Raw genomic sequence first — 27,556 nt, 5'->3', positions numbered from 1 at the left:
CTAGATCATAGAATCATAGAATATTTTGGAAGGGACTTTTAAAGGCCATCTAGTCCAAACCCCCTGCAATGAGCAGGGACATCTTCAACCGGATCAGGTTGCTCAGAGCCCCGTCCAACCTGACCTTGAACGTTTCCAGGAGTAAAAGCGTATCTTGGAGCACAAGAAAAAGCAAGCACTTCTAGACTCAGCACCGTTAGCCCTGAGTTCTTGCATCCTAAAAATATGCATCATTTTGATTAGCACTACGTGTCTATCATTTTAATACCTGAGGCTGCTTTTCAAAGTGGATTTTGAGAAAGACATTAATCAAATGTAGTCGAGGCTGTTTCTCATATTCCGCCATCCCAAGGAGTTTGTATGCATGCATCCAGAACACACACACACAAGGGTCATCTGTGGCTTTTTCTGAGTCTGTTGCTACCTCTGAGCTATGCTGTGAACATTTTTGGACATTGCGCTGAGTGGTAAAGTGCTAGCACAGAGCCAAGACAGGGACGATCTGGCAGGGAAGTCAATAGGCATGTACCAGCCTGTTGCTTCCCAGTAGGAGCTCATTCCTTCACAAATTGGCCTTTGGTAAGCAGTATGATTCATTGCTCAGGGACTGGATTACAAGCTGGAAACCAGCTGCCAGAACTTGGGCAACTCATTTCACTTTCCCCGTGCTTTCCATTTTCCTTCCTCCTGTTTTTCACATCACATCAGTTGAAAATATAAAACACTTCGGGGCAAGGACTTTTTCATAATACAAGTTTCCAGCATGTTGGGCATTAAACAAGCTTTTATGTCCACGGGCACCTCAAGGTATAGCAGGATACAAACAACAGTTGGATTATATGCTGTATGTGGGACAAATACCAAGTCAATTAAAAAGCATCTTCAACAATCTGACTATAAAGTCCAGCCATCAAGAATAGCATCTGGCTCCAAGACATATTCTACAGTCCAGTGACACAAAAGAGCTTCAGAAACAGACAGAATTTTGTCCAGACACCTGAAGGAAGTGTGTGGTGGTGTATGTGCGAATGCAAATATCTCAAACCTTCTGCACCCAAACCACAACAGCTTATATGTAGATTCATTGAAACCAAAGTGATGGCCACAGAGCTTCAAGCCCCAAAGCTGTATTGCTGGCCTGTTAGCTTATGCTACATCTGGACTATAATAAATTTACATTCCCACCAGGAAAATAGCCACTGTTGTATAGTTATGAGATAGATTTTGTTTCACATTATGAGGCAGGATGTGCTAGAGTCCTCTATTATGCATAAGATTTTTAAACATCTAGGCTCCTTACCCTGGCTTATCAAGTACAATTATAGCTTGGCATCAGAGATGCCAAACACCCACACTGTCATTGACTTATATTAGCACTGTGAAATCCAGCGCTTCTGAAAAATCAAATCTTTTGTGTGTCATGCAGAAGAGTATGAAACATTTTTTAAATAACCAATGTATTGTTATGTGTACATAGTTCACAAAACCTCAGAAATATTTATCTGTTGGTATTTTCCCACACCCATCATTTACTGAGTTGAACCACGTTACAATACGACGCAGTGCCATTCCCTCTGCCTGCACTTGAAACAGAACCTGTATGGTTTCTTGCTCTTCAGGTACCCATACTGAAAAGATAATGATGTATTTATAGCATAATATTGAAAATAGCCCAAACTATAACAAAGCCTCAAAGATATCTGCGTGCGTTTGCCACTGAAAGCTCTAAGCGCATTTGGTCATAGCACTGACAGAGGAAACAAAACCAGCCAGGCAGACGCAAATCTTTAGAAACAATGAGTTTCCCTTTTGTGCCTTAATATTCTGCTCTTGGTGAGCTTTCCTAACAAAGTCTGCGCTAATCGTTGCTGGAATCAGCACAGCAGCGACTGCTAAGCACGGTCTTTTTCTCCACCCTCTCTGCACTAGGCAGACAGGGTTTTTCATTACATATATCATTTTCAACTTGCTGCAGTGATTCCACAAAGACAGGAGGATTTAGAAAGCTAATGAATGGGGGTGGGGAGCGGGCTAGGATTGGAGCTTCAGTGCTAATGTCTAAGGCTAGACACCATGAGTGGCTTCACACACAGGGCACTGCCACCGATTTTATTTTCATTGCATGGCACTGACAGACTTTGACAGCCAAATCATTCATCTCAAGTTAATAAATCAAAGTAAGGAGTGGGGGTGGGGGGATTTGTTTGTTTGAACATTTAGTGCTACAGGATTTAGGGCAATGCTCACTGGGCATTGCCTTGCCCTGATTGTTATTGTGCTGCAATGACAGCAAAATTATTTATCTTTTAGTTGCTAATTAAGAACAGAAGTGAAGAAGAGTATGTTTGGTCTGAATACACTATAGTATCTAGGGACCATTTGCTGCATCATAATGAGATGCCATACATGTACGTCTACAAGTCTCTTGCTGCTTTATTATTAGGAAAAAATTTCATCTTGCCAGTTAACTGACATAAAGTTAATAGTTGATAAATAAGATTAACCTGAAAGAGGAAAACAACATTCCCCCCCGGCCCCGCGAAGTGAAAAGATCACATCCCTTCCCAAGCTCCCTCCTAGCACAGAATGCTCCTTTTCACTGGTATCAGTACCCTTGCTACCATATAGCAGTTTGGTACATCTAACCCCCCCTTTTGCAGACATGTCATCAATATTGCCTGCCGCTTGGGAGAACAGGCTATACTGACTACAAAATACTGGTTCTATAAATCTGTTAATTTTAATGATAAACCAGGATATTTTAGGCTTTCTTGTCCCTGAAGAACCAAGAACAATTGCAGATTGATTGTGAACCAATTAAGGACCTTAGCGATGTAAGTTGTGAATATGATTTCTTTCTCTTAGGAAAAAAAAAAAAAAAAGAAATTCTGGTTCTTACCTCTCTACATAATAACTTAAGATGTGGGTGAAGCTGATAATTTAGACCTGAGTCACGAATTATGATTTCAACTTTCTCAAACCATAGCTATCACCAGATCCTACTCAGCTGCCTCTTCCATGACCCCTGTCATCAGCAAGTCAGGCAGAGGGGGAACAAAGTGTTGCCTCGGTGAACATCAGCACACGACCAAGCACAAGCAGCTTTGGTCCTTGGTGGGCGTCCTCTGCAATACCTTAACACAAGTTAATAGATGCTAGTTATAGTCAGAGGCTCCACTTCAGTCCTAACTACAGCAATTCCCCCCTTAAATGCAAAATTCGGGTCAGTGGAGAAGCCCCAAGCTCTGGTACAGACTTTGAGAAGGTATTCTCCAGACTGAGCACAGCAATCTACTCCCATCGTGACAGAAGGACACTATCCCAAGAGCTGAATGGAAACTACACGAGTTAGTCGATGCCTTTTGCTTTATGTTTAAGGACAGGCTATTCCCTGCAACTGTATCCTGCTGCCAATGCTTAGTTAATAGGCTCCTGTAGTGAATAACATCATGTGCTCTGTCAATTATTAATAATGAGTCAAGCGTTTTCACATCAGAATGCCGCCTTGTAATGTGATGAGCCTGTATCGTATTAGTGTATCAAAGCTCAGACTCATAACATTACTAGTTTACTAAGCGAACTTTGAGTAAGATTTATTCCCCAAACAGCCTGCTGAGTCCTAATTTTCATGAATTTTGTAAAGAGAAAATGTCTCCTTATTGGCAAGATTTTTAGAATATGGTTTGTATTTTAGGTGGTTGATTTACTGCTACATTGCATTTATTCTAACACATCATTGATCCCCTGTCTCATACATCAGATTTAGTTACTTTTTTATTGTATAATTTCTAGGCGACAGTGGCTATCCAGGACAGAAACAGCTGATGGATCTAATTTGATTTTGCCCTTATACCAGCAGAAGTTCACTTACTAGTTCACTTACTCAGAATTCATTGATCACTCGAAGGTCTTCTGGGATTGTGAAATCTCATTCTCGGTGTCTTTTCCAATTGTCAAAGCACAGACTCAGTACTGCATCTGACATCCTCGCAGCCTGCCTCGCTCTGCATAACACAGCAGTCAACCATGGGGTTATAGTCAATGATGGGGCTCTCATAAAGGATGACAAGGCTAACTCTTACTGACGTCAGACATGGCAAAAAGGTAGATCTTTCTGAAAGGTGGTTTGCTGATGATAAGCGAGGGGCAGCTCAGTGACAGCCACATCTTTAAACACGGGAAAGGAAGAACCGGGAAAGGACGATGGTAGACGAAAAAGGCGATAGTAAAGGAAGAAGAAATCGCAGGAGGAGTTCTACACAAAGATCCATAGGTCTAAAATCAAAGAAATTGTACTACTTAGCATAGCGAGAAGATTGAATTCCTTTATCTGTGGCTTACTGTTCCTAGCTAAAACACAAGATAATGTCCTGTGCACAGCCCATTCAGTTCAATGGCAAGACAGCAAGCCTTGCAGAGGATACTGTCAGAACAATAATCACTTTTAAAGTGGTTGTAAAGATCTTCTAGTCACTAAGCGCACACAAAGAGGCAAGAGGAGGTTAATGAAACTTCAAGAACTGTTTGTGTTCAGCAAGGTTACTTCGTCTTGAGTTTTTGAGAGCAGATAAGGTGGAAAAGAAAGATATTGGGAAGGCGGATGACATTTAAAAGAAGCAGTATTAAAGTTCTCCATTACAAGAATGAAGACGACTATTTTGTCAACAGTAAACACATTCATCTTCATCTGGGAGAAACAACTGATAGTTCCTGTTACCTGAGGGAATTCTAAACCTTGAGCTAATCCGTGCACCTACAGCACAATTTTGCAAGCGTTCATCAATATTTAGGTTACCAGTTTTGGAACTAATGCGTTACCAAATATGAGTTTCTTTCACAGAAACAAACATTACAATCGGAACAGACCTGCTTTAATCACAAATTGTTTTCTTAACACATTCACCAGTCTAATTTCAAAACTGTTTGAGCACCTGAGCTTCCATTTTCCCCCTCTGGAAAGTATTCACCAACCTAAATGCAGCCAGCTACGCTGGGTAACTTTTCTCTGTTACGCATTGTTCATTTTCTCCTTTTTCGCTCATCTTTTGGATGACATGAAAATATTTTTCTCTCTACATGCTTGAAATCCATCCACAATCATCAGCTGCTACATCTTCTTTTCATAATCTTGTTTATATTCAAATAATGTTGCTGTGCTCCATCAAGAGACTTGGTCACTCGTTCCAAAAAAACAAAAGTACCAGGGGAAAATGATGGGGAATTACATATCCAGTAACACGGTATTTAAAATCCCTTAGCTGGCTTGCAGACTACAATACTTGCATTCACGACTGTTGGTTTACTTCAAATGGAATTTTATTTAAGCAAAGTGAAAGCATAGCTTCTGAGGCAAGAGCTGAAGCCTTGGAACAGAAGGTGAATGATCCCATACTTAACGTCGCTACTCAGAGCTGTGATCATTCACTATTTTGCTACAAACATCCTGTGCAGCCTTAGTCAAGTTGCTTAGGGATTTTTTGTGGCTTAATCCCCCATCTTTGAGATAAGTATGACTTAGCCTCCCTATCTCACAGGCACACAGTGAGGATAAATACATTAAAGAAGAATTAATATATCACAATACAGTGATAGGAGTTCAATACCCTGCGTACAGAGTAATTTATCTTTTTGTCTCCTGGATCAAGCACAGTTTCTAGGTGTGTGCAACAGTAAAAGCCTAATTTATTAATATATAAAGAAAGCAAACAATCTCCAGCCTTACATACCTGTATATGAAACCATGAACAGAAACATAAACCTGTCGGTGTAGAGTGGATATGCTGGAGTAGAAAAGAACAGAATTTTTTCCTTTATTACAATGGGCTTAAGACAAGGATAGGAACTACAACCTAGACATAAATAACGAAATCTATTAATTCCAACAGAATAAACCAGAAAACACAACAAAGCCAAACAAATGTACATCAAATTCATATATAAACTAAATATATAAGTATTTAGACACACACATTTTTAAAAACCTCCTTAAAGTTATCTCGTGTAAGGAATGCACTATAATTTACTAGCATATGAATTATATACTGTTCCCAGGATGAAACCTCCATATTTCTTGCTCCAGACTACCCTCCCCATAAAATAGCTTTATTAGAGTTTAGCAATGCTAGGAAAAAAGTGAAGGTAATGTCTGTAGCTCCCATTAAAAAGCCGATCACACGTTTCATAGTGATTATAGAGTAATATACTATAAAAAATGAGTTTTCACCAAATATTCAAAACTATAGATTTATTCAGACTCCCAGAGAAAAATCAAACTTGTAAATTGTGCAGATTATATATCCAATAAAATATTTATTGTTGCACAATGTATATTGTTAACTGTGTTGACTACTTTTCACCAAGGTGCCAGAGGAATGAAAAATTAACCAGTGTAGAATATAAAATAGTTTTTTTTCAATCCTAAAGCTAGTTCATGAGCATACAAAACAGATTGTATTCAGAGCTGTAATATAGAAATTCTTCAGTGAAGACGACGCTAGAGCTGAATACCTGACAGCAGAACAAAACAGAGAACAGCATTAAAGCCATGTAGCTGAGGTGCTGCATGCAAATGCAGGAAGACCTGAATTAGTAATGTTGAAGGTCTAGCTAAAGTAGACAGTGGCTGTGTCAATGAATGTTTTAATGACATCTTACTAGTTTAAGGACTTAACAAGTGCATGCATGCAGGCTGATGGAATTCTGGAAGTTCAGTGAACATGTGGTCTAAAATCTCTTTGGGTTTACAAAAACAAGTAAATATTTGAATATCTTCCTTCTCTGCAACTTCATAAACTGGCCTATGAAAATCACACATGTGGTTTGAGGTGCATGTTCTTGTTTTCAGCATTAATCAATCACAACCAACCAACCCCCCATTACCTATCATTTATTCTTCTTTAAAATTTACATGAATATTCATTTAAACTGCAGCTACAGGGCACCAAAAGGTGGTGATGCTATAAAAGGGAAAATTTAGTAAAAAATAAAAATTAAAAAATCCTCTAGTTACTTTGCACCCTAATGCTGTGACTTCAGATGTACCTCTTTGTCATTCTACTTCTCGTCCTCTTCATTTTGAGATGACCTTTAAAGCTTTCTAACACAGGACAAGGCTAACCGGCAGCGCCGTGCCAGGGTGGGACTGGGGCTGTCGCGCAGGCTGTGTGCGGCTCCGCACAGAAGGGCGTTTCCGACCTGCCCTGCCCATTCACAAATTGCGGTGGTTAAAAAAACAAATACACCAATAATCCAGAGGGAGGGGGTTCATCCTTGCCCTTGCTCTCTCTATTTTAGCTTTTTCGCTTCCAGCCCTTAGCACAGACCACACCAGGCTTGGGAGTGCAATTACACGCTCAGAGTGAGTGTGTGCCAGCCCGACGAAACACTGAAAAACCAGCATTTGAGCTCAACCCTACTCTGCAGCCGTGGCCCAACTCGACCCGCGCTCCTGCCCATCCTCTTCCACAGGAGCAGGTTACTCGAGCTGGGGGCAGGGAAGCCCCCTCCTTTACACGAGAAAGCCCAGGCTGCTGAAATGGCCAAAATGTGGTCTGCCTCACTCTCCATAGCCCTCCTCCTCGAAGCACCGTGGTGCTGAAGACTGGGCAGGAGAAGCAGCTTCCTCATAGGGTCTGGGATTTAACAGAGAGCCATCTTCCTCCTCTTGCCCTAACTGGTCGTACTGCTTGATATTAAATGCAACGCATTTGACAATGAAAAAAGTGCTGAATATTTCAGAATTAGCTATCCTAAAGAAACTGGTCCCTAGGTTACGCTACTTCGTGTTAAAAGAATAATTACACCAGTTAATTATTTCAGAAAGCCCTCAGAGAACCGTTCTTGCTTTCTTACCCCAGCCACGCAGCAGCCGCAGCTTGTGCCTCCCCCAGCCACAGGTCTCACTTTTTGAAGGAGAGGACAGAACAGGTGGGATTCACTGAAGAATTCAGGTTAGATGTTCTCTTAGGATCTTACAGTTGCTGTATTTTTAAATGCTTGTTCTGTCAGCACTTGATACCTGCACATTTTCAAAATTTTTTTTGATTTACGCTGAAGCAGCTGGATTATGCCACCACGCAGCACGAACTCAATGCAAAACACTACTATTGTCTGCGTGTTGCTGGTGTGCGAGGCAGGAGAGGGGAGCACACATACACCTGGATGAGAAGAGCCCTATTCCGACGTCTTTCTACTTAGATAGATGACAGCTTGGAGTCCCACCGTGTACCTATAGGACTGAGGGGCTGGATCCAAAAGACTGGATGTCTAAAACTAGGTTCCTAAATCAATGCTTGAGATGCCTAAAAAATAACCATCTTGCAAAATTTAGACTGTGAGGAAGCTTTTTTGAGGCCAGTCAAAACTTCAATGCATTCAGTATGTTTGGACTCCAGGTTCCTGTTTTTAGAAATCCTGGACTAGAACCAAACCCATCTTGATATTTAAATGCACTACGGAGCAGAAGAAGGTGAACAGGCCTGGACTGCTGCACAAATGGGCAAGGCTGCAGCCGGGCAGAAGCGGCCATCCCACCCCGCTGACTTACTGCTGTGGAAGGAGTTCACTGCTGAGGATAAAGATGGGCAAAGCACAGGAAACATGCAGCTTTTTATACACACAAAGCAAAAGGATTAAAAACGCCATATAGAACAAAGATTTACAATGGCTCAGCCATGCACCTCTTATGGAAAGAACAAAGGTTTTATAAAAGAATAAATGAAAACATATACATATTTCCTGAGAGTACAGGCAGCCCTAGAGACTTCTAAGTATTATTAGTCAGACCAAAGGCTGCCAGATGCTGCCAGAGCCCTGGCTGCTCACTGGGCAGGTCAAGCCTTTCCAACGGGGCAAGGCAGGGCAGCTGGAGCCTAAAGGGTGCAGAGCTCCCCAGAGAAAGACTTTTTTGTCATTGTCTTCGGTTTTGAGCGTGTTTCCTTCATACGACTTGGTCTGAGGCTGTGTTTTCCACTCATCACAGGGAAATTAGTGATATTTTTCTTTCTTTTGACTATTTCCCTGACTTGAAGAGTTTTGCAAAAACTTGAATTTCAGTTAGCCGTGGCTAGCCCTGTGTCAGCAAACAACACTCCACAAATTTTGTCTTTAACAAACTAACTCAGGCCATCAGCTGGAAGAGCTTTCCTTCCCATCCTCCATAAATTCTTTCTTTTGCCCCACTCATTTCCCAAAGGAAAGGAAACTAACAGCTGAATTATTCTTTTTCCACCTTTCCTCTAAATTCTTTCTGGCTTAGATTTTACAATCTCAAGATCGAACCTTACTCCCCATTTCCATACAAAAGTGCAGTGAGGTAGAGCTTTTGTAGAATAGATGCCTAGTGACAAGAAACAATTTACCATCAATAAACGCCTTTACCAAAATATTTCCTTCCTCACCTCTAGCACAGTCCCCTTCCCAGCCTCAAACAGTACCCAAGCGTGTGGCACCCGCTCTTCTCATCCACATGAGACTGCTGCAGCCATGTGAGCTGAGCTGGTCTCACTAAGAAGTGCCTTAGGCACGTTATATGATTTCATTTCTCTATGTTTTTCAGTCTCTTATCAAGTGATAACAGACAAAACTTCCTCAAATAATTAATTACCAAAACAATATTTGGAGTCAAATTCTCATACTTACTTATTTTGTGCTGCTCGTTTGAAGCTATCGGAATGGTTGCATGGGCAGTCACGGACGCAAGTGTCGGATGCCATATGCACCCAGAAACACAGTTCACTTTTGTGACTGTCTGTTCTCCAGGGAGCACTAGCAGTAGATGACAGAGGTCTGTGGAAAAGAGAAGCTCATTATTTTAAAGCCTAAGAAAAAAACCTCATATGGGAACATGTAAGGAAATGCAAAGCCAGAAGGTAAGGCTGCCTTTCGTTAGGAAAAGAGACAACCCACCACTGTAAAAACACCCCTTCTCTTCATCGGCATGCAGCCATGAAGCACTCTGCTACGACTCCCAGTAAGGTTCAGAACTCCGTTACAGAGGCAGCGCTACCAGAAGGAATAGTTAATTCCCCGTGGTTGATTCAATTCTGCAAATATACATTACTTTTCTCTAATCCATTTGTTCTTTAAAGTGATATAAACCTGCACAGATTAGTGCGAAAGTTAGTTAAAATATTACATTAAATGCTCATCTTTGGAAAAGCAAGAACCTGGCCTCATGGAAGACCTGAGTGAGAAACGATAAAAACACATGCCTACTAGACATGCACGCAGCTTTCTTTAAAGATCTACCTAAATAACTACAAGAATCTACTTTAAATTACTATTAAATACTGCAGAATTGCTTGTATTCTAAAATAGCTATTTTTCATTATATTAAACAGTAACAGCACAATAAACTGAATAATTCTTACCCTTCTAAGTTTAACTGATGAGATGACGATATATAATTTACTCTTAAGAACCTAAACTGCTGGTTTTACAAGCTCCAGTTTTTCAGTTAATCCCAGGACCCCAGTTCAGGATACCATAGCCTTCATTCATTTAATTTAATTTCATATGAAGACAACACAGCCATTAGGACAGATTTTACATAGTGTATTGCAACATGTTTTTTATATTTAAGATCTTGTTGAGATAGAGGAGCTTTTCATAGTGGTACATATTAATGTATATATTTTGCTCTTTTTTTCCAGAAAGAGATAAAAGTACACACATATATACATACATATATATATGTGTGTGTGTGTATATATATATTTTAAAAAAAACCACACGCACATTTATATTTCTATATAAAAAAAATATTAAAGAGAAGAGCTCCATTAAGGGCAGTGATTCATTTAAACCTCAAGAGTCTAACAAACATCCCACTACAACTCAGGACAGGCCACAGAATGAAAAGGAAGGACGAATGATTTACCAGAACTGAAGAATGCCTTAATGAGAGGTAGATGATTCTTACTTTTTATGAAAGATATGCTTCTTTTTTCATACCACTGACTCAGAATAGGTGACTTCAGGTATCTGGTTAAACACAGAAGAGAAAAGAGATTGCACGTTGTTGACAGATGCAGCTAACGTTTAGATACAAAATACTGAATCTGATTCAAGCAGATGATGATACTCTAAACAAGGTAAATTACCACAAGGAGCTATTTTCCTATAATTTAAAGAAGCTCTGTTGTTTCTTGCTAAATTTTCCATGAAATAGGCAGGCACGTATATACAAATGTCAATGCATATGCCAACACCGTCTGAAGTGAGCAGTTCCATCCCCTTTCCCTACGGCCTCCTCCACACTAGCCGGCAGAGTCCCCTCTCACCGCGACGTGTCCTCGCACCTTCCTGTTCCCCGAGGGCACCTGTCACTTCCCAGCCGCGCTGTGCAAGCGGAGGCTCAGCATGCGGGTCCGAGGACGGCTTCCCGATGTAGGGGCAGCCCAGGTTGGGACTCCAGGATGCCGCACTCCTCCGCCACGTTACACCCATCCAGAGCCAGCAGCGCTCATGCAGACGTTTGCTTTTTTCTGCGACACTACAAGAGCATACAGCAAAGTTCAGACTGGATGACCTGATATTTGCAGCTGTTTGTTAAGACTGTAATAATAATTTACAGCACGTGAATAAATGAAACCATGTGTCATCAGTCCTTTGTGCAGGTCCTGATCACGCACATGCATACTCTGCGGTACCAAATGAAAAGCAACCAGGGTTTACCTTCAATTCTAAGACCAAGTTCTGACTTTGCCGAGTACAGTTTAATGCGACTGCTCTGAGACACAAGACAGATGGGATAGAGAGATCTGAAGTGCTACAAATAAAATCTAAAACTGAACTTTTAAATATTCATTTTGAACTATAAAGAGAGCTGTGGCTTTTGTGTGCTACAGATGGCTTGGAAATTCAGTGCAAACAAAGGACCAATTTTTGAATACTCATAGCTGCTCTACCATAATAGCTGGAGGCCCAAAACTCCAGGGGTTTGAGATGATTCAACTAGATCCTCTTACCTGCCAAATTTCATCAAAGCAACATTGCTTTTACCATCTTATAGGGATGAAAGAAATATGAATAGTGTGGGTTTTTTTAATGAAATGTGGACTGCTTAAGCTTGAACAAAAAATTACAATATGAATGGAAAGTGCAAGGTAAAGGGAAAACCATCTTTTTATCATACATACTAAAGCATCGTATAAGATGAAATCTGTACTTTTTACAGATTGAAAGATTAAACAGAAATATTTGGTAGATTTAGATAAATGAAGGAAATAAAAAAAGAAAAAATAAGCATAATAAAAATCCCTGCCAGTCATAATCAATGAGGAACTGCTGACTGATTGCCAAGTATGGCCTTAGGTTTAAATCTAGGAGAGACACATGTGTTTCTTTGTAAGGTAGCGGGGCACGACCTCATCAATCAGAGATTATCCTCTGCATAATAGTTTATGGAAAGACACCACTAGCGCCAACTCCTCATCTGCCTTCCAGACAGAGGCAAGCTGATACAAATACTTGAAAAAAATCCCTGGAAAGGGACTAAGCCCAAGTAACACTGCTGCTAAGGCCATACACTGCTGCATTTACATAGCAGTACAACGAGCGTTTTCTGATGCTATTAGCCACTAGCAGCCTAGTCTAGACTCCAAAGTCTTTGGCTTTAGAGAGGATACTCTCCCACCTTTTGTATGTATTTGAGCTTCAACAAGAACTGAACAGGACAGCAAAACCCAGGAGAGAGGTGGGGTGTCTGCAGGGGAGCAGGGACCACCCGAAAGGCAGAGGACCCCTGAACTGCCAATAGACCTCCAAACATGTAAGCCACGGAGACAAACACGCAGTGCTGAATCACAGCTAGAAGCCAGGCTTATGGATATTTATGAGGCACCGCTGCCAACCGAAGGTAGAGAAAGCACAGGAAGAGGAGGAGAAGGCATGAAAGGCTTGACAGAAAATGTAGCCATCCTGTAATGGCAGCGAGTGCCAAGAGATGGTCGCAGGCTGATACCGAGCGATAGGTGATGGGTGGAAGAGGCCTGACAACAAGCAGGTTACGCTATCTGCGAAATCAAGGGAATTAGCAGGGCGGGATGCATACAGAGAGGCAGCCTGGCCAGCGCGAGCCGTTAGGGAAGGGGTGGTTGCCGGTAACTACTGCTGCCTTTGTCAAGATTAGACAAAGGATGTGAAAAATCAAGATAAGATGATGGGAGTTGGGGCAAGCATCTTAATTGCTTCCAGCTAAGACAGGAAAAGTGGCAACTTACGGCAGGGAACCTGCCTGCTGGTTTTAGGAACAGCCCTGGTAAGAGGTGTGAACTGAAGAGCAGACCTGCAACCTTGCTGGAGAGAGGCAGGATCCGGCACCGCTGGCAGGGAGCGAGGAAGGAGGACTTGGCAAGACTTGAGGAAGCGGGCAGGAGGACCAGGGCCTCCCTTTCAGCCGTGTTTGGCTGCTGGTGCCGGATCCGGATCCGTCAGAGGGTAAGCAGGGATTGCAGCCTGAAAGTGCGGCCTGGCCTCCGCAGCTAAGGCAAAAGAGCGGGAGATGAGCAGAGGGGAAAGGGCAGGATCCTGCGGCACTCCGGCAGAAAGGAGAGCTTTTCCAATGACCTCGCTCTCCTTTTGAGAGTAACTGCTTTCCAGGACAGAGTGTCCCAACAGGATACTTAAATGCTTTCAGCATAGTACAATATTCAGAGATAAATCCGAACAACTTTTCATGAAATTTGCCTCCAATAAAAACATCTTTATTGCCCTGGGCTAATGTGTAAGTTAGAGAGAGATTATGGTTCAGCTTCTATAGCCATTTTATGTAATATGAAAAAAAAATCCATAGGGACCTCATCTGTTAGCCCTCTAAAATATAAAATGTAGTTTTAAGCTACACTTCATCATGGTAATAGGCCATCAGCTCTTTTCCTAAACCCTCAGACTCACTGCTGTCAGTCTAGGCAGAGCCAGACAACCTGACTTAATCACCTCCTTGTGACTCACTGCACTGTGCCCCTTCCTTTTGAACATATATAAATCCTAATTATTTTTTAATCCCTTACTAGAACACCAGCAAAATGACTGCTACCCTCACGGCATACAGATGCGGACGTTTATAGGCACAGGAGCCAGAGTGCCACGGGGCCTCCTTCCCCGGGGGCTGCGTGCCGCCGGCAGGGCTCGGCAGAGGGAACCACCGCCGTCCAGGAGCGGTCCTCTCCTAGCTTCTCCTGCTCCTCTTCTGGAGGGGCAGCAAGCATTATAGCGAGGTTATATTCTCGTGTTATAAGGCTACAGCGGCTGGTGTTATAATAGCTTAAACCTAGCCCTGAGGTAAGTTTGTTGTCTGTACAAACACGTGCATTTGAAGGCTTACCCAAACTGCCAGCCCCCCTCCAGGACACGGTTTCCTCAGGGACGCCCCGATCTGTCCCTTGCCCTCTTCTGGGCTACCTCTGCCCTTCTCATCTGATGGAAATGGGGTTTCCCCGTGTCTCCCTTCCCTCCAGTGTACTGCCACCCCCAGCCTAAATATGCATCCCCAGGCTTGCCCATGCTGTGCATTACTAAGAGAGAAGTCCCCCAAAATCAGACTAGCTTTAAAATGATGAGCCGATTTCAGCGATCACAAATACCGTTCAGACTGTGGTTGCGGCTCTGTTCTCCCCTGCTGCAGAGAGGGGAAGCCCAGCTCTTCGTAAAACACAAAGTGTTCACTGGGAACCAGGGTGAAGGAGGAGTTATTTTTGTTGGTCTGTTGCCTTCTCTAAAACCTGTAACATAACGATTCGTGCATTCACATCACGAGAGGCGGCAGGACTGCCGCCTAATGTCTCATGCTCGCAGTAGCAAAGACCCGTCCCCCGCCAGCTCCTGCAGCAGCCGGCTGGACCAGGGGTCCCACAGGGACAGGCGTCTGCAACTGGACACGGAGGCGGAACACGCACCGTGCGCCGCTATGGCTTCAGAAGCGGTGCCTGTGCCCCGGCCTCTTAGCTTCTGTTCATAAACTGGGAACTGACACCCGGTGCCACAAGCGGCAGATACACACACACAGACCAGGGTGGGTTCATACCACATTGGCGGAGCACCCTGTATTCCGGAAGGAAAGCACGGTCCAGTTCTTAGAGTTGTCCTAACGCGGATGGCTGAGCAGGACCCATGCTTATCAAGAGCTTTGGGGCTCTCTAGAAATCAAATCACTATATAAAGTGTAAACCCGGGCGTTATTCCGTTATACTCCCATCCAGAAGCTGGGACCACCGCTCTTCCTTCCCAGCTCTGCTCCATATGCAGTTTCCATTCCTGTCATGAAAATAAACCGGAGCCAACTCGCGCTGCCTACTTTAACGTCCCAATTCCCTGGCCTATGAAAGACTATCTACATTGCAGTGTATTTCTGTCCAAGCCCTAACAGTTAACTCTCCCCCATGAATCGCACGTTGTTGGGGAAAGAAGCACTGCAAAAGCAGGCCCCTCGTTGTGGTTCTTTATAGACCCGATCACCAATTCTGGGAGACCAATGGGATAAACACGGCCCGAGCCATTTCCTATATCATCATAGTAAACTTAAAAAAACGCTCTTATAAAATGTACTTTAATTGGAAGAACTTACTTTTTAATTTGCAATTTTAAATGTGAGCGTGTTATAACTTGTAACTGAACGTTTCTGTAAAGATAATTACATATGGCAAGACAGAAAAACTTTTTAAAACATTTTCTCTTGAATGTGTGCCTGAATTCATTTACAACTGTTGCTGCTTTAAACACTTCAGGCAGAATAAGTGGATGGCACTAAACAGCTTAGCTGCAATTATTATGGAATGTCTGAGGTATAATTTCCCCTGCGGTTTTGTTAGGCGTACAAAATTCATAATTCTGATTTGTGGCAGGTACTTATTACCCATCGCAGGTGGAGATATGCAAATATTATTCTAGTAGGGGTGAACAGCCTTTATTTCAGTATTCAGCTATTAACGAGATTTGTGAGTCTGGTACTCTGGGGCCATTTAATTAATTAGATGGTACAGATAAAATATAAATTGTTTTGTAGGCTACACAATTCCAGTTCTAGAAGATGTAAAATATGGCTAAATGAACTTAGTATGGACTGATTTGTTGTTTCACGTATGGCACAGGGTACAGGCAAATTCTGCTTGTTATTTTTGCCTGTAACAATCCTGCACAGACTCCTTGCATTGTCAAGCATTGTAGGAAAGAGATGTTATTTATTTGTCATTATTATTAAGAATGTCTATCAGTTATCCTCTTTACAAAAATTGCTGGCAAGGAAAAACACAGGCATGTTCTTTCATGAAAGCCAATATGTGCATGTTTCCGAATAAGCACATATTTTGAAGACATGCAGATTTGGTAGGATATTATTGTCTCAAGGTCTGACACTTCTATTTTAAATAGATCATTTCCATCGGATAGATAAGCCGAACTTGCTAGGGGGAAATGGAGAGGGAATTTACAGCAGCATGTTAGCATCTAGATTTTCAAATAATTCTATTAAATGTTTAATTCATGTAATTCTTTTCCTAAGTATGATCTCTCTATTCCTCCAGAAGGTTTCTGGAAAACTTTGAATACAGGAATTGGGGTGAAAAAAAACCCCAACACGCCTTTATTCCCCAAAGTGATAGCTACAATGGTCACAATAAAAGAATCAGCATTTACCAGGAGTTACAGCAAACTACATGGTGAGACATTCACCCTACCCTTATATGGAGGAAATAAAATGCATGAGGCATGAGACTGGAAATTGTTAGCAAACTGTCAGCATTTAAAGGCAGGCATTGACCATTATATTAGATTTAAATTGCGGGTAAAATACTACACTACACAATTACAGTACTCTAAACATTGAATGAAAACCAGTTACTTTTACTAAAGTAGGAGTATAATCAGCAGTCACTCTTATTGGTTTATTGAACATATTTTGGGGTCCATTCCAGCTGTCTTTATTAGCTCTAATGCAAATGATTTTTACACTGCTATGTTGCCAAGCCCTGGTAGCTGTAGTGCAGCAAACACACCCCACTGCTTTGTGTCTGCTGGAGATTTACTGACAAATATGATAGAGGGTACATAAAATGAATAACAATACAGAACTACCGCCATACTAGAAAGCGAAAACTAACAGGGGGAAATTATATGGTAAGCGCTAGGACCTATTGTATGGTTTCGCACAGTGTAACTCAAAAGCACATAAGTTCAAAATTATATACATACCAGGAGTCGCCCCGGTCCCTTCCCTGCAGGGCGGGCAGAGCCAGGCAGGGAGCCGCATCGCAGTCGGCACGGCCCCGCGGGACCTGCCCGCCTGCCTGTGAAGGCTGGAAGGAGATTCGGGGATGGCAGAGCCCACCAAGGGCTGGGGCTTGGCAAGAGCAGAAAGAGTCTGAGGGAGGTGGGAATAGGTTGGACCAAGCCAAGAGTGCTTGAGCGGGGTGAGCTTCTGGCATGGGAAAGGGTCTGCAAAGACATAAGGACTGAATTTTATTCGAAGAAAATGCTTCTGACTTTGGAGACATCCTGCGCAGGAGAGGTGCAAACCTGATCTCTTTGAGTAGGGCAAGGAATGACCTGGGAATCTGGCTACATAAATTTAAGTAAGTGTAAGTTAGAAAGTAGAAGCGAGTCAAAGGGAGAAGGCATTGATCAGAGTCTGAGGAAAAAAGCCGGTCATATCTCGTGGGTGAACAGACTTGATCATGCAAGAAATTTGCTGTGGCTCAATTTTCAGTAAGAAAAGTCAATTGTGTTTGTGGTGAGAGATTCCCTGAAGCAGAGGAGGCTGCAAAACCATGATGATGTATGGGGAAAAGAGCTGTGGGTAACCGAGTCTGACACGGGGATTTCCAGTGCAGGAGCGCGGTGGGTGTTTTCGTCACAACGCCGGCACAGGTAACTTCATGGTTTGGCTGAACTGTCAGCTGTGATTTGCACACTGAGAAACTTGGGGAACGTGAGTGCTGGTGCAATGGCAGTGCAAGAGATGTGCCCTCATGTTGCACTCGTGGCAACACCTGGGAACATCACAATATTCAATTCATAGGCAAACGCTGCAAGCAAGCAAGCAATAGAGATTGAGTGAATAGCTTGTACGGACAAACCGAATAGAAGTACAGTGACCAGAATTGGAAAAAATCTCAAGGAGAAAAACTTATTTGGTTAAATACAGAATAAGATAAATGACAGAGATATGCATGGAAGTTTTAATATAACTATAAGAAATACTTCTGATGTTCAGACACAGCGAGGCCAAGTTACCTGCAGGTTTTTGACAAAATGCAGAAGAGAGTCAAAACTCACTTCAATCCCATCTCTCATAGCAGTTGCAGAATGTGGACTGCATCTGCTCCACATAATGGCAAACTGTTTGGGAAAAAAATTAAGTCTAGATTTCCACAGAATAAATACACCAGAATAATATTCTGCATTTAAATACCTTAAATTGGATAAACAATACCCCATGGGTAGAACCTATAAAAGGCCATTTCTGCAGAAGATGAAATCTAGAAAACAGTTTTAATTAAATCTTTCCAAGGACTTCATAAAAATCTAGGCACAGCAGCAGTGCTACACGCAGTACCTCCACGACAGCCCTGAGCTACACAGTCCAAAACAGAGGAGGAATTCTAGCACATAATACTTTTTTTTCCCTAGGTACGCACACACAAACACATCATTAGTTCAAAATCAATGCACAAATGAGAGATGCGATCAGAGAGTTACATTTATTCACGGTAGCACAGAGAGCGCCGCCATGGGCCTAAGGCAGTTCCTGAGCCATCGAGGAGAGCAGCGCTGCAGCAGGCAATTGATGCCTCTGAACACAGAGGGAACCGCTGCCTGCTGGTAGGTGATTATTACCAGCATTTTTTCAGAAAAATGTAAGTAAGCAACATTTTAGGTGGCACTACAATATGCGCCAGGCATAGTATTTGCAAAGAGATAACGGAGCAAAACGCCTATCTGAGGAACCTCCGCACCGCCCGAGGACGATGCTGGGCAGGCACCACTCCCCTCCCACGGCGAGCGCTCCTCAGTGCCAGGCACTCGCTGAGTGAGCCCAAACCCACGTGCAGAGAGCCGGGCGGCTGGCTGGGAGGAGTCCCCAGGACGAGCAGCAACGCTTGCTCCGGGTTCAGCCAAAAACGTACCCCGCCAGAACATTAGCACGGCATTTCTGCGCCCCTGCGATTTACAGGAAGCAGTGGCAATCATGCAAAGTTGGGTAAGGGCTGACTGGCCTCTTGGAGAGCACTGGAGAGCACCCTAAAGCTCTGTGCTGTCTGTATAGGTGATGAGCTAAACCAAGAGCAGAGGGTATATTTGAGAAGAAAACAAACAACAACAAAAAAACATTACCTTGGGTGAAAAATCCAATCCAATGAGCAGCCTAAACCAAAACAGTGCCCAGCCCCATCAAAGCACCAGTTTGTTGATGATTCCCCCTCTTCCCTGCCTCCTGTTCCAACAGCAATGTTTATTCACATATAGTGCTTAATAAGCCATACATTCAGCCAGCACAGCTCAGTGTAGCTCCCCTGCCACCAGAGTATGGCAGGGCTGCAAAACAGGACTTCAGCAAGGTAAGATCTATTTACAAACACTATGCACGCATCCAAAAATTAATGCAACTAACCTTCTGGTTTCACCTGAGAGGAGGTAAATTATTGATCTTTGCAATATGAAAGCACCAAAAAGAACAAACTCAGAACCGCACACTTTCACATGCGCCTGCGCTTCCCCTTGTCAAACTTAAAACACAGTCATATCCAAAGGGCTGCAGGGAGATTTGAGAAACACATGTTCTCCCTGTACGATTTAATCATGGTGCGAGCAAAAGGCGGATACTCCAAGAAGCCGATGCTTGTGTTGAACAAGAAACAGCAGCACCTGAACCCGTGGCACAAGCAGATGCTCACATGGATACATGCAGGGAGACTGGCAGTTTAGGCTATTGGAGCCTTTCCTTTAACGTACCATTGAGGATGTACAGCCCTACAGCCAAATCTTGCATACCTGAAAGCCTGGTACAGTCTCTGATACATCACCGAAGCTCCTCACTCAAGGGACCAGCCTGCTTTATAAACCGAACCTCATTTCCCCCACTTGCCCCCCTCTCCTGGCAACTCCCTACACTGCGACATAAAGCAGAGCTCCTGTAAAGCCGCTGCAGCGGCTGACACGGGATAAAGCCATACTGCACAGCGGCCGCTCCCCCCTTCACTCCTGCCTGCTTCCCTCCACATACCACCACAGAAGTGCAGCATGGGGACTTCCATCCCCAATAGGCGATATATAAGTAAGGAACAGAAAATAACCCTATCAATAGTGACCAACATTTTTCCTAACTTCTTCATTGTGGAAAAAGAGCAATTCCTCCAGGACAGGTCCTTGTCCCGTGACCCTAAACACAGAGCAGGTTACAGAAAGTCACATGATGTGGGTCAGAATCTGCTGATATTAGGTAAAAAAATGAATTTTTTTATTCTTAGATGTCTCTTCCGCTCTGCACACCATGCGCACCAGCACTAACTTGTTGTATGAATGAAAACAGCTTGAATGATCTTACCCCAGGAAAGGATTTCTCTGAAGACATTGAAACTAACAGGTTACAAGGAAAAGAAAGAAGGATTATATTTCCCTTTCTACTCATTTTGCCTATCTTTTAAGCTATGAATTCCAGGTTATATTTAATCTTTTTGTCTAACACAGCACTGTGTCTTACCAATGCATTTCAGTAGAAGTCTCACAGCCTCCACCAAGTGCATCACACCCTCCACAAAGCCCATCACCGCAGGAGGAGTATTCTCCAAACTTTGCATAAAAAACACGTTATACCAAACTTGAGCTGTATATTTAATATGCCATACTCAACTGCATCTCCCAAGAATAATCCTGCTCTTTGCTGGAAAGGGATAAGCTTTCCTCCCTACCCTGTAAGGAGAAACGTTATCCTGCATATTCGGTCCCTGAGCAGAGTTCAAGCACAAGATGATGGAGAACTTCAGTATATCGCTGCAACATGATCTTTTTTCCAAATGAATTCAAGAGTGAATTTTGCATCTTATCAAATCATTGCACACTACAGAGCACAGCCACAATTTCAGGAGCAAACCATACTATTGAGAACTTTGCTTAATATTTATCCTAAACTTTTTCTGCATTTGCTTCAGGCCCTCATTTTTGTCTCCATCTCAGATGGCAAATAATTCCATTGTCTTTTCCACTGTTTGTATCGTGAAGGTGTTATTGATTAGGAATACGCCCTTTAGGGCTTTCCAGATGCTATACATCTCTTGGTATCATTTTCATCAAGTTATTTTTTCTGTTGTTTTCTGTAGTACTGCTTTCTCCTCCTGCCCTTCCACCTTCCTTCCAAAAGCTGGAAACAAGTGAGACAAAACTGTTAATGCTCCTCTACTTACCCTGGTATTTCTGCTAGCACTCGGCTTGAATACTGGCAGTAGTTCACATCTAACCGCTACACCATGATTGACTATTCTGCCTTCAACATGCTCACGTTAACCTGCAATGATTGTTCTAGAACAACAGTTCTGCTCAAAATTTCCTAGTAATGCCACAATACTAAAATTCCTCTTAAAAACAAAAAAATCCTCTTTGTTTTAGGAGAATTTATAGCAACATTTCATTATTATTCTGGCAGCTCATCCCTTAGCAACAGTCTTGCTGCAGCCCCACTGGAAAGACTAATACATTTTTTTTATTTTATATTTATATTATATGTATGTAATTCCAGGAGGAATACTATAGACAAACAATTATTTATTCTTCTCTTATTTTGCAACATACCAAGTTTTTCCCCTTTAAACTCATATAAAGTATTCTTTAATCTTGATTATTACCTTACTTGATCATATCCCCTATTCTCAGTATAATCACAATCCTTCCCACCTCAATCCCCCTGTACCCTCTGCCTCTTGCTCCTGTACAGCATTCACCTCTGTGAACTCAAGAGATGGAAGCAGATGAAAGATAGGCTTGTGTTTTCTTCTGTTTTTGTCATTATTTTATCAGAAGCTTATCATTTTCTCCAAGAATTGAAGTGGCACAGAGTATTGTCAAAGGCTAAGAGTAGTTTATCGCATTTTTCACCTCAACGCATTACAATTCACTTGCATGCCATCTACTTTTAGCACATTTTAAATAATATTTTCTATGCCCTGAACAACATCCTGGAATGACAGCAGCATCTTCAGCAGACAAGTTACCTCAGCGCCCAATGGTTTGCACTCTCTGTGCAGCTCTGTATCAGTAATATCCTGTGTAGTACATCCCATCACAACCCGAACGTGCCTCACTGACAGCCTCAGCATTAGATTGCATTAAGTCCTGGAAAAGGGTATTTCCTTTTGGATGACCTCCGCCTTGTTTCCCTGCAGTCGGCGAGTGCAGCACCTCGAGGGTGCGGCTTCTCGGCCACTGGGTGCCCCTGCCACAGAAGTCACGGAAATCATATCTTGCTTCTCCCAGGAATGAAAAAAGTGGGGGTTTTGCCTTTGGTGCTAGGTGGGATTTGCCAACAAGTTACCTGAAGGGGAAGTAAAAGCAAACAAATCCTGAGGCTATTTGGAAGCTGGAGTTTCCTCCACTTACTCTGGCCAATATATCTTCATTTGCACAGCTCCATCAACACACACATATTTTGAGATTTTGGCATGTCTATGCTCATAAGTAGAACAAAGACTGCCTTTCCCCTTGCCCTTTAAAAGGCAAAGACTGGTACAAAAAATTTGACTTCTGTAAAAATCACTATCCCACACATTAATGCATGGTACTTTATTACCTTTAGCACCCCAAATAGCTACAATAATATTGCCATGCAACCATAAGGTGTCTTTTTGACTATCACTCTATGAAATACTTTTGTCCCTTTTCATGTATGTTTTAAGTGAGCTATGTTGGCTAATACTTGTCTGTGGATTAACTGTGCTACCTTTGGCAGTTACCACATTACACCTAGAATATTCTACCAGAGATGGTAACGGTGCAAACATGGTTTTACATTGTTTAAATTAAAATGGCAGCCTTTTGTTGTTTTCCCCTAGGTTCTCACTGTGACTGCCACTAACTTGTGTTGTTAATTCACTATTAATTGCACCAAGACATCGCAAAGAACGTCGCAAAAGGTTGTTATAAAAAAAGTCACCATGGAGTCATTCTTCTTGCTGAACACTGGCTCTCCAGAAATAAAGCAGAGTAAAAAAAGTTTGAAAATAAAAATTTTACATATGAGCTGGAGAAAAACCCATAGCATCTCGCCTACACTAAAAATACATTTGATGGATAATTCAAGTATTTGTTTGTCTATAGAGATATAAAGATAGATAGAATTGTTTTTTACAATTATAACACTAAAGCGCTGAAGACATAAGCCTCTGTCATTATTCAAGGTATACTTACTTGCAGCTGAATTAAATCTGTCAAAAATTCCCAGCCAGTACTTACAGCAAGTCTGTAATTGCGTGTGGGGTCAGATGTGTCAGTCCAGCATCCCTAAAGTGCTCATTTTGAGTTCAAACATGCTATTCCTTATAGGAGTGGTATACCGGAAAGAAGTTTCTATCTGTAATCTTGAGGAACAGGAAGACCGTCTTTCAGTTACACGTGTTGTCTCAGCAGAAGGCACTGTATTCAATATACTTTGCTAAGATTTCTGACTGTTTTAAACCAAAATAAAAGGCAAATGGGGAATAAAGTGGCTATTTAAAAGAATTATTTTTTCTACAAGCAGACTCACAACTCAAACTGCACCAGGGAATGGTATAAAAACAACGGAGAAACCCGATCTCGCAGCTGCCCATGGGGTGATGGCCCTGTGCCCCGCGGGGTGGGTGGCCGCCCAGGACTGCCCAGCCCCGCACAATGCCAGGGCAGCTGCCTCTGCCCACCCACCACGATGCCATCCTACCCAGCGCTGGTCTGCCAAAGCATTTAACATGACCTTGCTATAATCTTCAGATAAGTTATTTACTCTTTCCTCATCTTAAAACTGTACTGGCAAGCTTGTAGCAATATACTCCAGTCCATGAGTTACTGGAGGTCAGCAAGAGATGCTGCAGAAGCTGTAAAGCCCATGTTACTCTACTACAACCTGTAAACGTATCTCCTTTGGTCTGTTCATCCCAGCTGGCTGGACTGGCACACAGAGCCTGGTTACCAAACCGATCCCTTCTCTCATCAGGTCATTCGAACCCCATATCACTGTGTTCCCACCGCCGATGCTGTAAGTGCGGCTTCAGTGCGTTGCGCTCTGCTGCAAGCACAGGGTGGGAAAATCCGCCTCAACCAAGTGCCCAGCAGGGATTTGTTCAATTGCTATTTTTAGCAGAAAGCAGTGATTTGTTTCAGCACCCGGCCACAAAATAACATGGTCGCATCACACGAAAACTATTGCTTACCCAGAGGTGCTTTCTGAAAGGGAGATGGCTCCACACATGGCGTTGTCCTGCTGCCTCCTGAACAGCCTTTAGACTACATTTCATTTTAGCTTAAGTGCCATGTTCTGTTGGCAAGAACTACTATGGAAAGAATTAGCAACAAGATCCTATGATTTTGTCCAATGATTTAGGGTTGATATTAAAAACCTCAGTAGCATTAAAATCACTGTAGTTTCCATTAGCTTTTTCAATACATGTATGCATGTAGGTTAGAACAAGACATTTGTAAACAGTACCTCTATCTAATGTGTGACATTTGATATACATTTTCTGTTAGTCTTAATTAAGCTTATTTAACCTTAAAGTTCAGACCTTGCTTTCTAGGAATTTTATGAAAACTCAAGTAACCCAATCACACATCTGTAAAATAATTCAGTGCTAAATGGAAGATATCACAACTGTTTTCTAGTATCCGTAAGAGATACCAGCAGAAGAGATAACTGTGTAGAAGGCTTTCCTTGTGCTTCCATTAGAGACCTCAGACAAATTAATTTTGATGTCAGCGGTGGAGGGTTTGGCTTTAGAGGCCTTCTATGTGAAAATGTAGGTTTTGCTCGCTGCATGACTAAAGAGAAGTAGAAAATTGATAAAGTAAATACATACGTGCGATTAGGCAAAACAGTTTCCTTTAGGGCCTTCTGCATGTTAAAAGGAAACCTTTCCAATATATTAATTGTTTGCTGATCAAATACTGAAGGCAAAACTTTTGTGGTTGACTGGGGGCTGCTGGCAGCAGGGAAGGAGAACAGACCTGCCAAGGCAGCTGCACGCAGGGAGATGCCGTGTCCTGCACAGAGGCTGGAAGCACCCACTGCAGAGCTCCCTCTGATGGAAACCCTAATGCGATGTGTTTAAAACCTTCATACAGAAGGGCAAGTAGATAATAGATATTGCTCAGTTTATGCACAACTCAAGGGTTTACACCACCGATTTGCAGCACAGAGGTTTTACTGCATGCAAAGATTACTGTTTCTTTTTGGTGGAAGGAATATCCATATGAAAGCAGGTCAACCAGCAGTTAGAGCACAGCTTGATGAATTACAGAAGATTTTATGACATCTTTTGAATTTGATTTTTACTTCTAAAGAAGAACTTTCTGGAGTACCAAGTACAAGCCAAATATTATCTACTAAACAAAAAGGAATATTTTGGCTAACAGTCTTTTACGCTCTTTTTGAATGTCAGCACATGTCCCCCTGGCAGATTCCACAAATTCAAGAGCTACCAGATGGTTGCGTAACAGCAATGCCCAAAATACACTCCAGAAGTTAAAGAATCACAACAGAAGACAATGAGTGGGTAGCTAAGAGATATGAACAACATCTACTCTCTGCCATCACTTCCATTAGGTGGACAGAGCAATTTAAAACGGTGCCAAGAATGTCACCTGGAAGAGAGTAAAGCATAGTCTGCCCTGGTACGATGTGACACTACGCATAGCGGCACGCTGCAGATACTGCTTGAAATGTATATATTTTTAGAAGAGCCGATTTTAAAATCAAGGTAATGGAAATGAATAGAAAATGCCGAGAATAATTTTCTTGCAGCATTTGCCTTTGGGAATGCTTTATCTCCACACACAATGCTCATTTGGGTTTTGAAACTTCAACACAGGGTTTTTCTTTATTCTTAATTAGGCATTTTACATATCCCCTCTTCCAAATCTATACTCCACTTCTTTTATGGTTAAGGTTTTTTGGGGTGGTTTTTTCCTATATTCAGTAACTTTCCCACTTAAAAGCAGTATTGCAAGAAGTATTCTCACAGTTACAGGTGTGCAATTCAGTCATCAGGGATATGTAGATAACAAATTATCCAGTTTCAAATTTTTCCCCATCTAGTTCGTAGCTGCTGTACAAAACCTTGCCTGACAATGATATTTTTATGAAAGCTTAACTCCCATCAACAGTACATCATTGATTTAGGAGATGTGCTCTAAGTGAATATTTATATTCTGAATTTCTGAGAAAAGAAAACGTTATCCAGGAAAACCGTATACGATAACATGAAGCATTCTTTGGGAGAAGGCAGCAGTACACAAGTTACAGTCAAACACCACAGTTTTTACATAAAAATACGGAATTTACTTTAAGAGGTGCGAACAGCAGGGCACTGAGTGCTGAGAGAGGCAAGGATATAGTACTGGTGTTTGTGAATAGGACCGTGCTAAATGCTGAAGCCGTTCAAGGGCACGGTGCAGAAGTGCGTGTCTACAAGAGGATCTCAGGCTTGTAAACAGCAGGGCTTTAAGCAGGCGGAGAAGAGTTCATGTTCGTGAGAAGGGAATGCAGCACAAAATGTCCTGCTTCTTCTCAGAGAGTCACCCTGCTTGCGGCTGTCTAAAATTAGAGACACAGCCATTGTTCCAACGGATAATCAGGGCTAAGAGCTTTTTTAGGGCATCTCTTGACAGCATGAGGGCTGGTACAATTTGGTATGTCAGTTTAGCTGCACTGAAAAAATGAAAAGGCCAAATTACAGCCTTATTTTTCTCTATGTTTCATTACAAAGATACTAACAGTATCAATGGGATTAATTGGATGATGGGATTAAGGCGATGTTAACGCCTTTTAATGACATCAATCACATTCTTAAAAAAATTATGAAACTTTATCAGGAGGGAGTCAGGGGAGTGATTTGTGAACAGGTTTAACGCGAGTGCAAAATTTGGTGTCCCTAAAACATTTCTGGCAGAGTTTTTTAATTCACTTTAATCTTCACATTAGTTCACACTGGAAGTCCATTAAGAAGAAAACTAGAGTATTCCAGTTTTGGAATTAGAAGGCACCACAGTAATTAACATTCCTGCATCAGTGTCTGAGGGGAGAGCTTTCAGTCACTTCACATTTCCAAGGAAATGGGATGCTCATAGAGCAAAGGCAGAAACGAGCTCACTGAAGTAGAGCTCCTGATAACAGCAGGTACCTGCTGAAGTCCTTGAAACGGGACCAGCGCTGCTACACCGCAGAGTTTTGGTTTGCTTGAATTCACTAGAAATGGCTCTGCTTCCACTTTGCTATCCAAGACACTGTCTCCAGCAAGTGAAATGGATGATCAAGTAGGAGACACCAGGTAAAGTGGTTGCAAACTAATATGTAATCTGGCTCACACAGGATATGGTAACAATA

Source organism: Calonectris borealis, chromosome 8, assembly GCF_964195595.1.
Source record: "Calonectris borealis chromosome 8, bCalBor7.hap1.2, whole genome shotgun sequence".
In the NCBI taxonomy this organism is placed as follows: Eukaryota; Metazoa; Chordata; class Aves; order Procellariiformes; family Procellariidae; genus Calonectris; species Calonectris borealis.
This window is presented reverse-complemented; position numbering follows the sequence as displayed.